Source organism: Phoca vitulina, unplaced genomic scaffold (genome assembly GCF_004348235.1).
Source record: "Phoca vitulina isolate PV1807 unplaced genomic scaffold, GSC_HSeal_1.0 scaffold20, whole genome shotgun sequence".
Lineage (NCBI taxonomy): Eukaryota > Metazoa > Chordata > Mammalia > Carnivora > Phocidae > Phoca > Phoca vitulina.
In genome coordinates, this window is record NW_022589723.1 from 34,518,264 (window position 1) to 34,531,945 (window position 13,682).

General features: G+C 33.8%; 1 protein-coding gene and 1 pseudogene across 1 annotated transcript in view; one reads left to right on the forward strand and one right to left on the reverse strand.

Annotated features, from left to right (window-relative positions):
- Positions 1 to 13,682, forward strand: part of GLCE (glucuronic acid epimerase) — a 108,954-nt gene that overhangs the window by 41,266 nt on the left and 54,006 nt on the right. The gene's annotated exons all lie outside the window — the stretch shown is intronic.
- LOC116640247 lies at positions 959 to 2,434 on the reverse strand (annotated as a pseudogene).

The following is a 13,682-nucleotide window of genomic DNA, read 5'->3' on the forward strand; positions in this document are numbered from 1 at the left end:
ATTCAAGTAAAACAATTTTCCCCTGATAATAAAGGTGGAAACAAATGATTATTTTATTCTCCAATTTTTAGAATGTTCTTAATGCATTTGAAGTAGAATTAATCACCTTTTTTCCCCCTCCCTGGAATTTTCTGGCTATAAATCAATCTTTTTAAAAAAATTAATGAAAGTTCTTTTATGATGCCGTTAAGTACATGTCAGGATCTACTCTTCCATTAGGTGGGATTGTGATTGATCCTTTGCAGGTGACGCACTGACTAGAGGAACTGATCCCCCAGTGATTCTATATTTTAGGGCTGAGCTGAGAAATTTGTCATTTGTTCTATCTTAAAAGTAGCCAGAATAAATGAGAGGATTTTTATAGACTGTAAAATCCAAACTAAATATCCTGGAAAAATCTTGATGACTTAAAGGTTATTTGTTTAAGTATCAGAAATTAATTTTTTAACGAACATGCAGTAAAATTGACTTTTTGTGTGTACAGTTGATGAACTTTAACATGTGTAGATTTTCATGTAACTGTCATCACAGTCAGTATCCAGATATCCAGATAGTTCCATTAGTTCATAAAACTCCCTTACGCTGTCCCTTTGTAGTTGTACTCTCTCACCCAATACCCCGGGCAACCACTTTGTCATTTAATTTTGTCTTTTCAAAAATGGCCACTAAATGGGATCATAAAGTATATAGCTATTTGAGATAGTTACACATGCATTTACTCAGCATAGTGCCTTAAGATTTCACCTAACTTGTTTTGTATATCATTATTTCATTCATTTTTATTGCTGAGTAGTATTTGATTGTATAGATGTACCATAGTTTATCCCTTAATTCATTGAAGGACTTTGAATTATTTCAAGTTTGTAGCTATTTTGAATAGAGGTGTTATAAACATTTGTTTGTTGGCTTTTGTGAATGCAAGTTTTCATTTCTCTTGGGTAAATACATAGTAGTGAGACTGTTGGTAATTATATAATTTTACTTAATAAGAAATTGCCAAACTGTTTTCTAAATTGGTTGTAACACTTTATATGCCCATCAGCATTGTGTGGTAGTTCTAGTTGTTTTGCCTATTTGCCAGCACTTGGTATGGTCATTCTTTTGTTTGTTTAATTTTTATTTCATAATCATAAACTTAACTGTAATCCATCTAGACTTGGAGGGGAGTAAGGAAAACATGAAACCTGTAGAATTGCAGTGAGAACACAAAGATTATAGGATATTTTAAACAGGTGGGGGTGAAGGGGTGCTCTCCTGAGCTACAGAAGAAATGGTCTGGTAGTTAAGATAAAACACAAGTGAAATTTATTAGATTTGTCCATAGTCAGCAATGGTGATCATCTTGCTGGTCTTGTCATTCCTGGCCCCAAAGCACTCCATGGCTTTTACAATATTCATGCCCTCCTTCAGCTTGCCAAAGAACACGTACTTGCCATCCAACCACTCAGTCTTGGCAGTGCAGATGAAAAACTGGGAACCGTTTGTGGGGTCTAGCATTTGCTATGGATAAGATGCCAGGACCTGTGTGCTTCAGGATGAAATTCTCATCATCAAATTTCTCCCCATTAGATGGACTTGCTGCCAGTGCCATTATGGCATATGAAGTCATCACCTTGGCATGTAAATCCTGGAATAAGCCTATGAAAGCAGGCACCTTTATAACCAAATCCTTTCTCCCCAGTGCTCAGAGCACAAAAGTTTTCTGTTGTCTTTGGAGCTCTGCAAACAGCTTGAAGGAGATGTGGCCAGAGCGCTTGCTGTCCACAGTGATATCAAAAAACACAATGGGGTGACCATGGCTGGGTGGGCACAGGCAGCTCTGGGGCAGCGGCATCTGCAAGTGGTTGTTCTTTTTAATTATAGCCGTTCTAATAGATTTGGAATGATATCTGATAATGATTTTAAATTGCATTTTCCTAATAGTTAATGATATCAAACACTTTGTCATGTGCTTTTTTGCTATACATACATTCTTTTTGGGTCTGTCCAAGTCTTTTGTCCATTTTTTAAAATAATAGAAACTTTATTTTGGAATAATTTAGATTTGTAGAAAAGTTGCATAGATAATACAGAGGATCCCTGTATGGCCCTCACCCAGCTTAATGATAACATCTTATAAAACCAAAACCAAGTACATTTATCAAAATGAAGAAACCAACATAGGTACCTTAATGTTAACCAAATTCCAAATTCTAAACTCGGATTTTGTCAGATTTTCCACTAGTCTCCTTTTTATGTTCCAAGGATTCCACATTGCATTTATTAAGTCTCCTTAGTCTCCTATGGTTTGTGGCAGTTTCTTAGTCTTTTGTTTTTCATGACCTTACTAATTTTGAGTATTAGTACTAGTCAGGTATTTTGGAGAATGTCCCTCTATTTGTGCTCTGCATCTTTGGCAGCATTTTCTATTGCTATATTTTTGTTTATTTTTTAATTTTAGCCATTCTAATCAGTGTGCTTTTTGTTCGTATTTAAATTGGATTTTTTCTTCCTGTTGAGTTTTGAGAGTTCTTTATATATTCTGGATACAAATTCTTTGTTGAATATGTAATTTACAAAAATTATCTCCCTCTCTGTAGCTTGTCTTTATATTATGTTAGATAACTTTCTAGAGCAGAAGTTTTTAATTTAGATAAAGTCCAATTTATCCCTTTTTACTTATTGGGTTGTATTTTGATGTCATATCTAAGAACTCTTTACCTAGCCCTAGGTCACAAAAATTTTGTCCTTGGGGGGGGTAAAAAGTTTTATAGTTTTATATTTTACATATCCACTTGAGCTAATTTTTATATGAAATGAGAGGTTTAGGTAAAAATTCATTTTTTTCTTTATATTTGGATGCTCAATTGTTCCAACACAATTTGTCAAAAAGGCTCTCCTTTTCTCATTGTATTTTCTTTGAACCTTTGTTAAAAATCAGTTGGTCATGTTTGTATGGAGCTATTTGTGGACACTGTTCTGTTCCATTGGATTATATGGTTCCTCCAATTTTCTTTTTTTATATTTGTTTTTAATAGTTTTGGCTATTTTAGATTTTTTGCCTTTCCATATTAGTTTGAAAATAAGCTTGCTATAACAGCAAAAAATCTTGGATTTTGATTGGAATTGTGTTAAATCTGTAGACCAGTTTGGGAGAGAATTGACATTTTTACTATTTTGAGTTTTCCAGTTTGTGAACTCAGTATATCCTTCTATTCACTTATGTCTTCTTTGACTTACTTCATCCGTATTTTGTAGTTTTTAGCATACAGATCCTGTAAATGTTTTATCAGATTTATACCTAAGTAATTTGTTTCTATGGAACTATTATAAATGGCATTATTTAAAAATTGGGGGGGTTCCAAAGTGTTCATTGTTTAGTATATAGAAATATAATTGATGTTGACCTTGTATTTTTTGACCTTGATAATTTCATTTATTAGTTCCAGGAGGGGTTTGTTTGTTTGTATTCCTTGGAATTTTCTGTGTAGACAGTAATGTCATTTGCAAATAAGGACAGTTTTATTTCTTACTTGCCAGTCTTATCAGTCTGGAGTTATCTCTTTTTTAAATGTTTGGTAGTTTTCATTAGTGAAGACATTTGGGCCTGAAGAATTCCTTTTTTTTGAAAGTTTTTAACTACAAATTCAATTTATCTGATACTTCTGTGCAGCTTATCCATATTATTGTATGTGAATGTTTGTAGTTTGTCATTTCAGGGAGTTCTTGAGTGTATGTGCATAGAGTTGCTCTCAGTATTTCCTTGTTATTTAAATATTTGTATGATCTATTGTGAAATCTCCCTATTTGTATTGATATTGAGAATTTATGTCTTCTCCCTTTTTGTCTTTGTCAGTCTTGCTGTATTGAACTTTTCAAAGAGCCAGGTTAGGTTTTAATTGATTTTCTGTATTTATTTGTTCTTTTCAATTTCATTGATTCCTGTTCTTTATTATTTCCTTCCTTCTACTTTTTAGTTTGCTCTTCTTTTTCTAGTCTCTCAAGATGAAAGCTTAGATACTAATTTTAGACTCTTTTTTCTAATGTAAGTATTTAATGCTATAACATCCTCTGAGTAATGCTTTAGTTGTATCCCACAAATTTTGATATGTTGTTTTATTTTTGTTCGGTTCAAAATATTTTCTGTTTCCCCTCTGACCCATAGATTACTTACAAGTGTGTTTCGAAATTTCCTTTTCTTTGGAGAGTGTCTTGTTATCTTTCTGTTATTGGCATCTAGTCTAATTTTGTTACAGATAACAGCCTTTTGTATGATTTAAAATTTTTTGTTTGTAAAGGTTTCTTTTATGATCTGGTGTATTATTTTTCTATTGCTGCTTTAGCAAATTACCACAAACAGTGGTTTAAACAGCACAAATTTATTGTCTTAAGTTCTGGAGCTCAGAAGTTTGAAGCCTGTTTCACTGGGTATCAGCAAGACTGTTACTTCTTTCTGGAAGTTCAATGGGATAATTTATTTCCTTGTTCTTGCCACCTTCTAAAGATGCTCACTTTCCTTGACTCCTGGCCCCTTACAGCAGTGGCTTACTAGTTATGCTATTATAGTTAAAGAATGTTTCTTTCTACTATTTTTTTTTTACTTTAATTGGTGTGTTTAGATCTTTTATATATATATTTTTAAAGATTTTATTTATTTATTTGAGAGAGGGAACACAAGCGGGGGAGTGGGAGAGGGAGAAGCAGGCTTCCCGCCGAGCAGGGAGCCCGATGTGGGGTTCGATCCCAGGACCCCGGGACCATGACCCGAGCCAAAGGCAGACGCTTAACGACTGAACCACCCAGGCGCCCCTAGATCTTTTATATTTAATGTAATTATTGATATATTTGAATTTACCTCTACCATTTTCTTACTCTTTTTTTCCATTTGTTACCCCTTTTTTATTTCTCTATTTTCCCTTTCTTGCCTTCTTTTGGAGTATTTGATTTGTGTGCCTGTGTGTGTGTGTGTATTGGTTAGGTATTCCATTATAATTTGTTGATTGTGTTTTTACAGTTTGTTTTTTAGTGGTTGCTCTAGAGATTACAATGTACTTTTCAGTTTACTTAGAATCAAAATTTTACTATTTCATGTGGCACATAAAAACTATCACCATACAGCCCCTTTACCACCCCACCCACTTTATGCTGTTGTTGTGTTATGTATTATGTTGTATGACATTCATTGAAAGCTCCATCACACAATGTTATACTTTGTGCTTTCAACTATCAAACATATTTAAAGAACTCAAGAGGATAAAAATGGTCTATTATATTTAATTAGATATTTGACAATTACATTGCTCTTCCTTACTGATGTTTCAAAGTTCCCTTATGGTATTATTTACCATCTGTTGGAATAATTTCCTTTAGCAATTCTTTTAAAGCACTCCTGCTGTCAAAACATTCTTTAAATTTTCCTTCATCTAAGAATGTCTTTATTTCACTTTCATCTCTGAAGGATACTTTTGCTGGATATGGAATTCTGGGTTGACAGTTCTTTTCTTTCAGCACTTTAAAAATGTTCTACTTACTTCTGGCCTGCATGTGTTCTGAAAATAGATTCACAGTCATTTGAACACTTTTCCCCTCTAAGTAATACTAAATTTTTCTGGCTGCTTTCAAGACTTTTTGTCTAAAGTTTTCTGAAATTTTATTAGTATGTGGCTGGTCATGGATTTCTTTGTATTTATTCTGTTTGGGGAGTTTGCTGAGCTTCTTAAAACTGTAAGTTTATCTTTCAACAAATTCAACAAATACCAAACTCCCCTCTTGTTGGGATTCTCTTGTCACAAATGTGGGATCTGAGGCACTCCTCTTTTTTTATTTTTTCTAATCTTTTTCTCTGTTGTTCACATTGGGTAATTTCAGTTCATCTATATTAAGTACATTGACTTCATCTTTTGTCATCTCTATTTTTTTTTTTTTAAGATTCGATTTATTTATTTGAGAGAGAGGGAGAGAAAGCAAGTGAGAGAACAGAGTACGAATGGCAGGGAGGGGCAGAGGGAGAGGGAGAAGCAGACTCCTGGGATAGAGCTCCCTGAGCATGGAGCGGACTTGGGGCTGACTTGGGGCTCTATCCCAGGAGTCAGGGATCATGACCTGAGCTGAAGGCAGACGCTTAACCTACTGAGACACCCAGGTGCCCTGTCATCTCTATTCTATTGAGCTCATCTAGTGAGCTTTTAATTTTGGTTATTGATATTTTTTCACTTCTGAGATTTGTATTTGGTTCTTTTTTTATATCTTGTATTTCTTTTTTTGAGACTTTATATTTTTCCAGTTGTTTCAAGAATGTTTGCTCTTACTTGGTGAAGCATTCTATAATCATTGCTCTCATATCTTTAATATCTTCCTCAGATAGTTCCAGTGTCTGTGGTTTCTTGGTGTAGGCATCTTTTCTCATGTAAGTTGAGATTTTCCTGGTTCTTCATTTGCCAAGTAATTTTGGGTTATATTCTGGACAGCTTGGTATGTTATGATATGTTCAAATCCTATGCAGAATGTTGATATATTTGTTTTAGTAGGCAAATAACCCCGTTAGGCTAAGACTGCAAGTTCCTGTGGGTTGTGTTTACAATATTAGTTCCATTTTCAAAGCCTTTGCCGTGCTATTTGGATCTGTCCTACATGTGCACCACACATGGGTCAGTCTGGAATTTGGGCAGTGGTCTGTATCATAGTTCAAGTCTCAAAGTGTACGTGTGCTTGTTCAGGTCAGATCCACCCATGGGCTGCTTGAGGGTGAGCCTGGGAATTCATTAAACAACTTGAAGCATTGCTTTCCTAAGCTCTTCCTTCTCTGGGATCTCCCAATAATTTCTGATTCCCTGGGGCTCCCTTTTCTATCCTCTGACCAGAAAGCTTTATTTATTCATCTCTAATGTGCATTCCCTACATGTGCCCATATCCAGGGCCAAGTGGCAGAACAACAGAGAAAAAGCAAACAGGTATTCACCACATCCTCTTTGGACCACAGCTCCTCTAATCAGAGAGGAAGGTTTCCCCTTCCTCAGAGTTTTAGGATTCTGATGGGCCTCTTTTGCCACAGCTGCTATAGGAGGCTGAGCTTGAGAGAATGAGGGAGGGATTTCCACACTTTCTTTGAGTAGAAGATCCCTTTCCCTCTCCTAGAGCCAGCACTAGACAGCTTTTACTGAAGTTTTCTCTGTACTAATGTCCACTTCCAGGTTTGGGGCTGTAGGATAACTGAACTGGAGGTTGCATACTGGAAAATGATGTTTCAGTGGTACTTCACATTCTGGTCTTCCTACCCAATCTGTGCACTTCCTATTTTAACTTTTCAAAGTTCTGAAGTAGCTCTTCCATGTGTTCTATCCAGGTCTTGTAGCTACCTTGACTTGGAGAGACAGGTTGGAGTATGATTACCCCATTTTATCTGGAACTAGAACCTGACTTAAAAGTTTTAAATTTTATTTCTCTAGGAATTTGACAAGAAACTGAATTTTTGATCAAATATATTTTGAGTATGAAACCAGACATGTAACAAAGTTTAGATTCTTTCATTTGATTAAGTTTGCTTAGTAAAATTAATCATACCCCACTATATATTTTTTTTTTTTTTTTTTTTTTAAGATTTTATTTATTTATTTGAGACGGAATGAGAGAGAGAGAGAGAGCACATGAGAGGGGGGAGGGTCAGAGGGAGAAGCAGGCTCCCTGCCGAGCAGGGAGCCCGATGCGGGACTCGATCCCGGGACTCCAGGATCATGACCTGAGCCGAAGGCAGTCGCTTAACCAACTGAGCCACCCAGGCGCCCCCCCACTATATATTTTTAAACTTATATTTTAATGTGTGCTTTACTAACACATTTTACTTTTCAGTCTACCTGAGATTCTGACCTCAAAATATTTTCATGGTTCCTTTACCATTTAAATAACTAATGTTTCATGTAACAACTTCCAGATACAAGAGGATATAATAACTTCCAGAAATGAGGGAACATGTGATTATTTGTTTACTGAGGGTGTTGTATATTGATAATCAGATCTGTTTGCCTGGTGCAGGAGTCAGCAAATTATGGCCCAAAGGCCAGAACCTTTGGTAAATAGAATTTTATTGGAACATAGTCACACCCATTCATTATATATTGTCTGTGGCTGCCTTAACACCACAGTGGCAGAGTTCATTAGTTGCAACAGTGTCTCTGTGGCCTGCAAGTCTAAAATCTAGCTCTTTAAGAAAAGTTTGCTGACTGAATCAGAGTATCTTGCTATGCCGTGTCATTATATGTGAATTGATAGCTAACTGATTTTAGTTATCAGTAAGTGTTGTCAGGTATGAAAACTAATTAGTGATTACTTTTTAGGAAGAGGTGTTAATTTTCTGAAGTAATTGACTTTAAAAATAAGACAAAGCTATGAGCAATTAAATGCCAAGTAATTATTTCCAGTAGAAGTCTTCATTTTGCTTAGATATAAAAAAGTAAAAGTTTATGTGATAAAAGTCAAGTTTCTTCCTGTCTAAAAAAATTCACACAAATGTATTTAATATTATTTTCTTTCCTAGGAAATTTAAATAGAACTAGTAACATTTTGGAAGTAATCATTATGTGTTTTAATATCTGTCCTAGTAACACAAATATTTTAGATCATATAAAGTTTAATTGAAATAAAATTGATTCTCATATAAAACTGTTTTAGTTGCTAAAGTTGGAATTATGTTTCTAAAATTTATATTGAATCACGTATATACCTGTTTGTGATTCCTAAAATTATGAGTATTTAAAAAACATAAGATAGAAGGAGAAATCAAAATTTGAGCCTAGACAGTTTATAAAATGTTTGCTAGGCTGCTCAGGATTCTCTTGACTAAAGAAAAACCTATTTTTTACACATGGACATATAAATTAGAATTTCCAAGCAATATCAAATAAAGGAATTTCTCTCTTTTTTTGAAAACAAAATCTGAAAAATAAATTTTTTGCTAATTTCTAGGTAATATTAACAAAATAAAGTAAGTTTCTAAAATCTTTACATCATAAGAACTATTTGATTTGAAAAACGGTCTCATATCATGCATGAAGCTGCGATACATTTAGCTTTCTAATAGACTTGTGTGAGGTATCTTGTGTTTTTATAAAGTGAATTTAAAACTTTTAAAAATTTACATTTTAAAGGAAGAAATCTAGAAATCTGAAAAATGTATTTTGTATTATATTGTCATTTTACATGTAAGTCAATATAGATTTAAAGCCTCTCTTTATTAGAGTACTTATATATATTTGAATTATGAAAGGTGGATAAAATAAGGCTACAGAAGAATTGATGGGACTCTTCGTAGCTTGAACATGTGAATGAGGCCACCTTAGTATTAGCATGTTTAGCTGTGTTCTAAACTGAATTGGTTTGGAAAGTACCTGATTCATAGACTGAGACTTATGAATAAGAATTCCCTTTTAAATGATGGATGATATAAGAAGGTACTGCTAAAGCTTTTTGCTTCTATCAAAATCTTATCTGAAGATGTCTTTTCTTTTTTAACTTGCCTGATTTATGTTTTGTTGTGGTCCTTCCATACAAACTTAGATTAGTTAGTTTTTTCTGGGTCAACATAAAATACTTCATTTTAAAAATCAGCTACTGGGGGCGCCTGGGTGGCTCAGTCGTTGAGCGTCTGCCTTTGGCTTGGGTCATGATCTCAGGGTCCTGGGATCGAGCCCCACATTGGGCTCCCTGCTTGGCGGGAAGCCTGCTTCTCCCTCCCCCACTTCCTGTGCTTGTGTTCCCTCTCTCTCTGTCTCTCTCTCTGTCAGATAAATAAATAAAATCTTTAAAAAAAAAAATCATCAGCTACTGAGTCATTGCTAATTTGACATTATTACTGCAGTTAGATATGTGTGTTGAAGACAGAGACAGATTTTCTTCTTTAAATTGAATATGCTTCTTGCTTTTTAGAGTTATATATGTCTGGATAAGAAAGGGCTTGGGTGGATTAGTTAGGAATTTTTTTTTGAATGTCAATGTCTTAGTCCATTTGGGCTGTTAAAATAACAAAAGCTGGATAGCTTATAAACTATAGAAATTTATTTCTCACAGTTCTGGAGGCTGGGAAGTTCAAGATCAGTGCCAGCAGATTTAGTTTCTAGTAAGGACTTGCTTTCTGGTTCATAGACATCTGTTTTTTTGCTGTGTCTCACATAGTGGAAGGGGTGAGGGAGCTCTCTGGGGCCTTCTTTATAAGGGCACTAATCTCATTCATGAGGGCTCTCCTCTCATGACCTGATCACCTACCAAAGGCCCCACCTCCAAGTACCATCACATTGGTGGTTAGGATTTCAATATGAATTTCTGGGGGACACAAACATTCAGTCAAATTTTTAATTTCATAGACCCTGATCAAATGTCATTGTATAGTCTTTAGGGCAGTAAAGAAACTAATATGGAAATGAGCCTTTAAGGTTTATCCTCACAGGAGATAATGCAAAAACATGTTACTTTAATTGATCACTATGGGATTTTCTTAAACTTTAAGAAATATATTTCTTAATATATATATTATATTTTTATATATATTTTATATATAATATATAATATAATATTAAATATTTTATATTATTTTTTATATATTTATATATATAATATATATATATTTAAGTCCTTTCTTTATACATATTTTATTTTCTACCAAATAAACTCTTAAATTTTATTCACAAAATTTGCTATCAAGGAAGGTATACATACTTTTGAAAGAGAGGAATAGAGACTATTTTTTTTTTTAAGATTCCCCCTTTTTAAAACAACTTGTTACTTTGGAATAATTTTAGATGTAGAAATACGTTCTAAAGATAGTATATAGTTTTTCTATATTATTCACTCAGCTTTCCCTAATGTTAACATATTATGTAGCCTTGGTACAGTGATCAAAACTAATCAACATAGACTACTAAACTGTGGACTTTATTAGAATTTCACCAGTGTTTCCACTAATGTTCTTTTTCCAGGATCCCACATTACATTTATTTGTTATATTTCCTTCGTTTCCTCCAATCATTGACAGTTCCTCAGTCTTTCCTTATCTTTCATTCACACTTTGGAAGACCACTGGTCAGGTAGACCTTTGTAGAATGTCATTCAATGTGGTTTTCTCTGATGTTTTCTCATGGTTAAAATGAACTTAGAGATTTTGGAAAAGAATGCCAGAGAGGTGATGTGTCCTTCTCAGCATATGATAATCAGGGGTTATGTGATGTCAGCATGTCTCATTCCTGGTGATTTTATTAACCTTTATCACCTGGTTACGGAGGTGTCTGCTAGATTTCTCCACTGTAAAGTTACTGTTTTTCCCCTAATAAATATTTTGGTGAAAATACTTTGAAGTTACACAAATATCCTGTTTCTTTTTAAAAATTTGGCCACTAATTTTAGCATTGATTGGTGGATCTTGCCTGAAGCAGTGATTAGTCTGAGGTTTTGATGGTGATTTATTTATCTATTTATTTATTTATCTATTCCACTCCTTATACATTTATTAATTATAATTCTGTAAGAAGAAGTTGTCCTTCCCCACATTCATTTATTTTATTTAATCATTTATTTATATCCATACACACTCATTGATTTTTATTTTATTCTCTGGATTAGGATCAGTACTAGTATTGGTATCTCCCAAAGCCTAGCAAGTACTTATGCCTTTAGTTAGCTTTTTCCAGAATTTCATATAAATGGACTCTCATAATGTGTAGCCTCTTAGGACCTGTTTCTTTCACTTAATAAAATGCATTTAATATTCATTTATTTATTGTATAAATCACTAGTTTGTTCCTTTTTATTGCCATGTAGCATTCCATTGTAGCATACCAGAGTTTGTTTATCCACTTACCTGTTGAGAGACATCTGGGTTGTTCCCAGCTTTGGGCAATTACGAATAAAGCTATTACATTTACATGAAGGGTTGTTTTTTTTTGTTTTGTTTTTGTTTTTGTATTTTTTGTGTGTGGGTTTTGGTTTTGATTTTGGTTTTGTTTTCACTTGGGTAAATACTTAGGAGTGGGATTATGGACTTTAAGTATATATTCAATTTTCTAAGAAACTGCCTAACTTTTTTCCAAGTGGCTATACAATTTTGCATTCTTACCACCAGAGTATGAGAGTTCCTATTGCTCTGTATCCTCTTCAACACATTGGTATTATCAGTTTGTTTTTGTCTTTTCTGTTCTAATATATGTGTAGTGGTTTTAATTTGCATTTCTTAAATGACTAATAATGTTAATATGCAATCCATGTTTGTGAATGGGTAGCTGGTCCCTTTTATTTCTCTTGATTTTCTCCTTTTTGATCAACCAGGTGGGTAGAGTCTTTTCCAATATAGTTTTGATTGAATTAGTTGCTATCATCTCTGTTTAGCTATATTTCATAATAAATACACATTTCCATATATGAGTTTTGGCTTTCTGTACTTATTATGGTGGAATGAATGTAAGTTTTTATATAGCTGAGTATTTGAATGATAATTTCATTATTGTCTAAAGCTAGATTGCTTTATAAGAATCCATTCATAGATTACATCTGTGACTCAATGCACTTGCAAGGCAAGGGAAAATGTAAGAAATTCTGTTAGTGCTAGAGGTTGCTTTGGATTGACAAATGTCACTGTAGAAAAAGAAATCTTAGGGTCTTTAGTGAGATCTTTTTCCCCTTTGACTATCAAATGAACAAGCAAACCTGATACTTTCTTGGGATGTCTGTCAACGTATTCAGCCTTTGTTATATACTTATAACTAATCAGTTAATATTAGGTGAAAGAGATTAGGAATGAATGTTTTTAAATTTGCTCCAAATTACATAAACATTTAAATTGACAGCTTGAAAATACGATGTTGCTTCATTGAACTGAATTAATGAAAATGTGTGGAATACTCATCTTCTACTTTCTTGCATTTCAAAGACTACTGCCAAAAAGCCCTGTAATTCAGTAACTGAGTTTTTAGTTTAAATTTAGCTTCTATCAGAATGAAATGAAGATATAAAGTTTTAGTGAGTGATTTTTATCCTATTGGAGCTTTATATTTACTGTTTCTGTTTTGTAAAGGCCTATGTTTAATCTAATCTATTAGGCTATGTGCAGCGATGCCAAGCTATTTAAATAGATTTTTCTGTTTGTTTGCTATATAAAGTCCTTTTGAGAACTTAATATATTACATAAAATGTATGCTTAAAATACATATAAACCTTAAAGGATAACATTCCTGTCATATCACATCACTTGGGTAATTAGGATTTGATTTTGTTGATATGGATTCTAGTTAACAAAGTGAGTTATTCCCAATTTCAGCAGGAGAACGCCAGCTTAAGGAATATTTTATTTACATATTCAGATTATGAAAATAATGTTATAGAAGTCATTACAAATGGGAAGATGACTTTCTTGTCTGCTTTAAAATGAGTCCATCTCTTTAAATATCCTGTTTCATAGTGTGATTACATTACTGATTCTATTGGCTGAAACCAGGGTGGTTGTTACTATTATGATCATGGCGGCCTCAATTCAAACCAGCAAATTTTATTTATTTATTTTTATTTATTTAAAGATTTTATTTATTTAACAGTGAGTGAGCAAAGCAAGAAGAGCAGCAAAGGGAGAGGGAGAAGCAGACTCACCACTGAGCAGGAAGCCTGACATGGTGCTCGATCCCAGGGCCCTGGGATCATGACCTGAGCTGAAGGCAGACACTTAACCAACT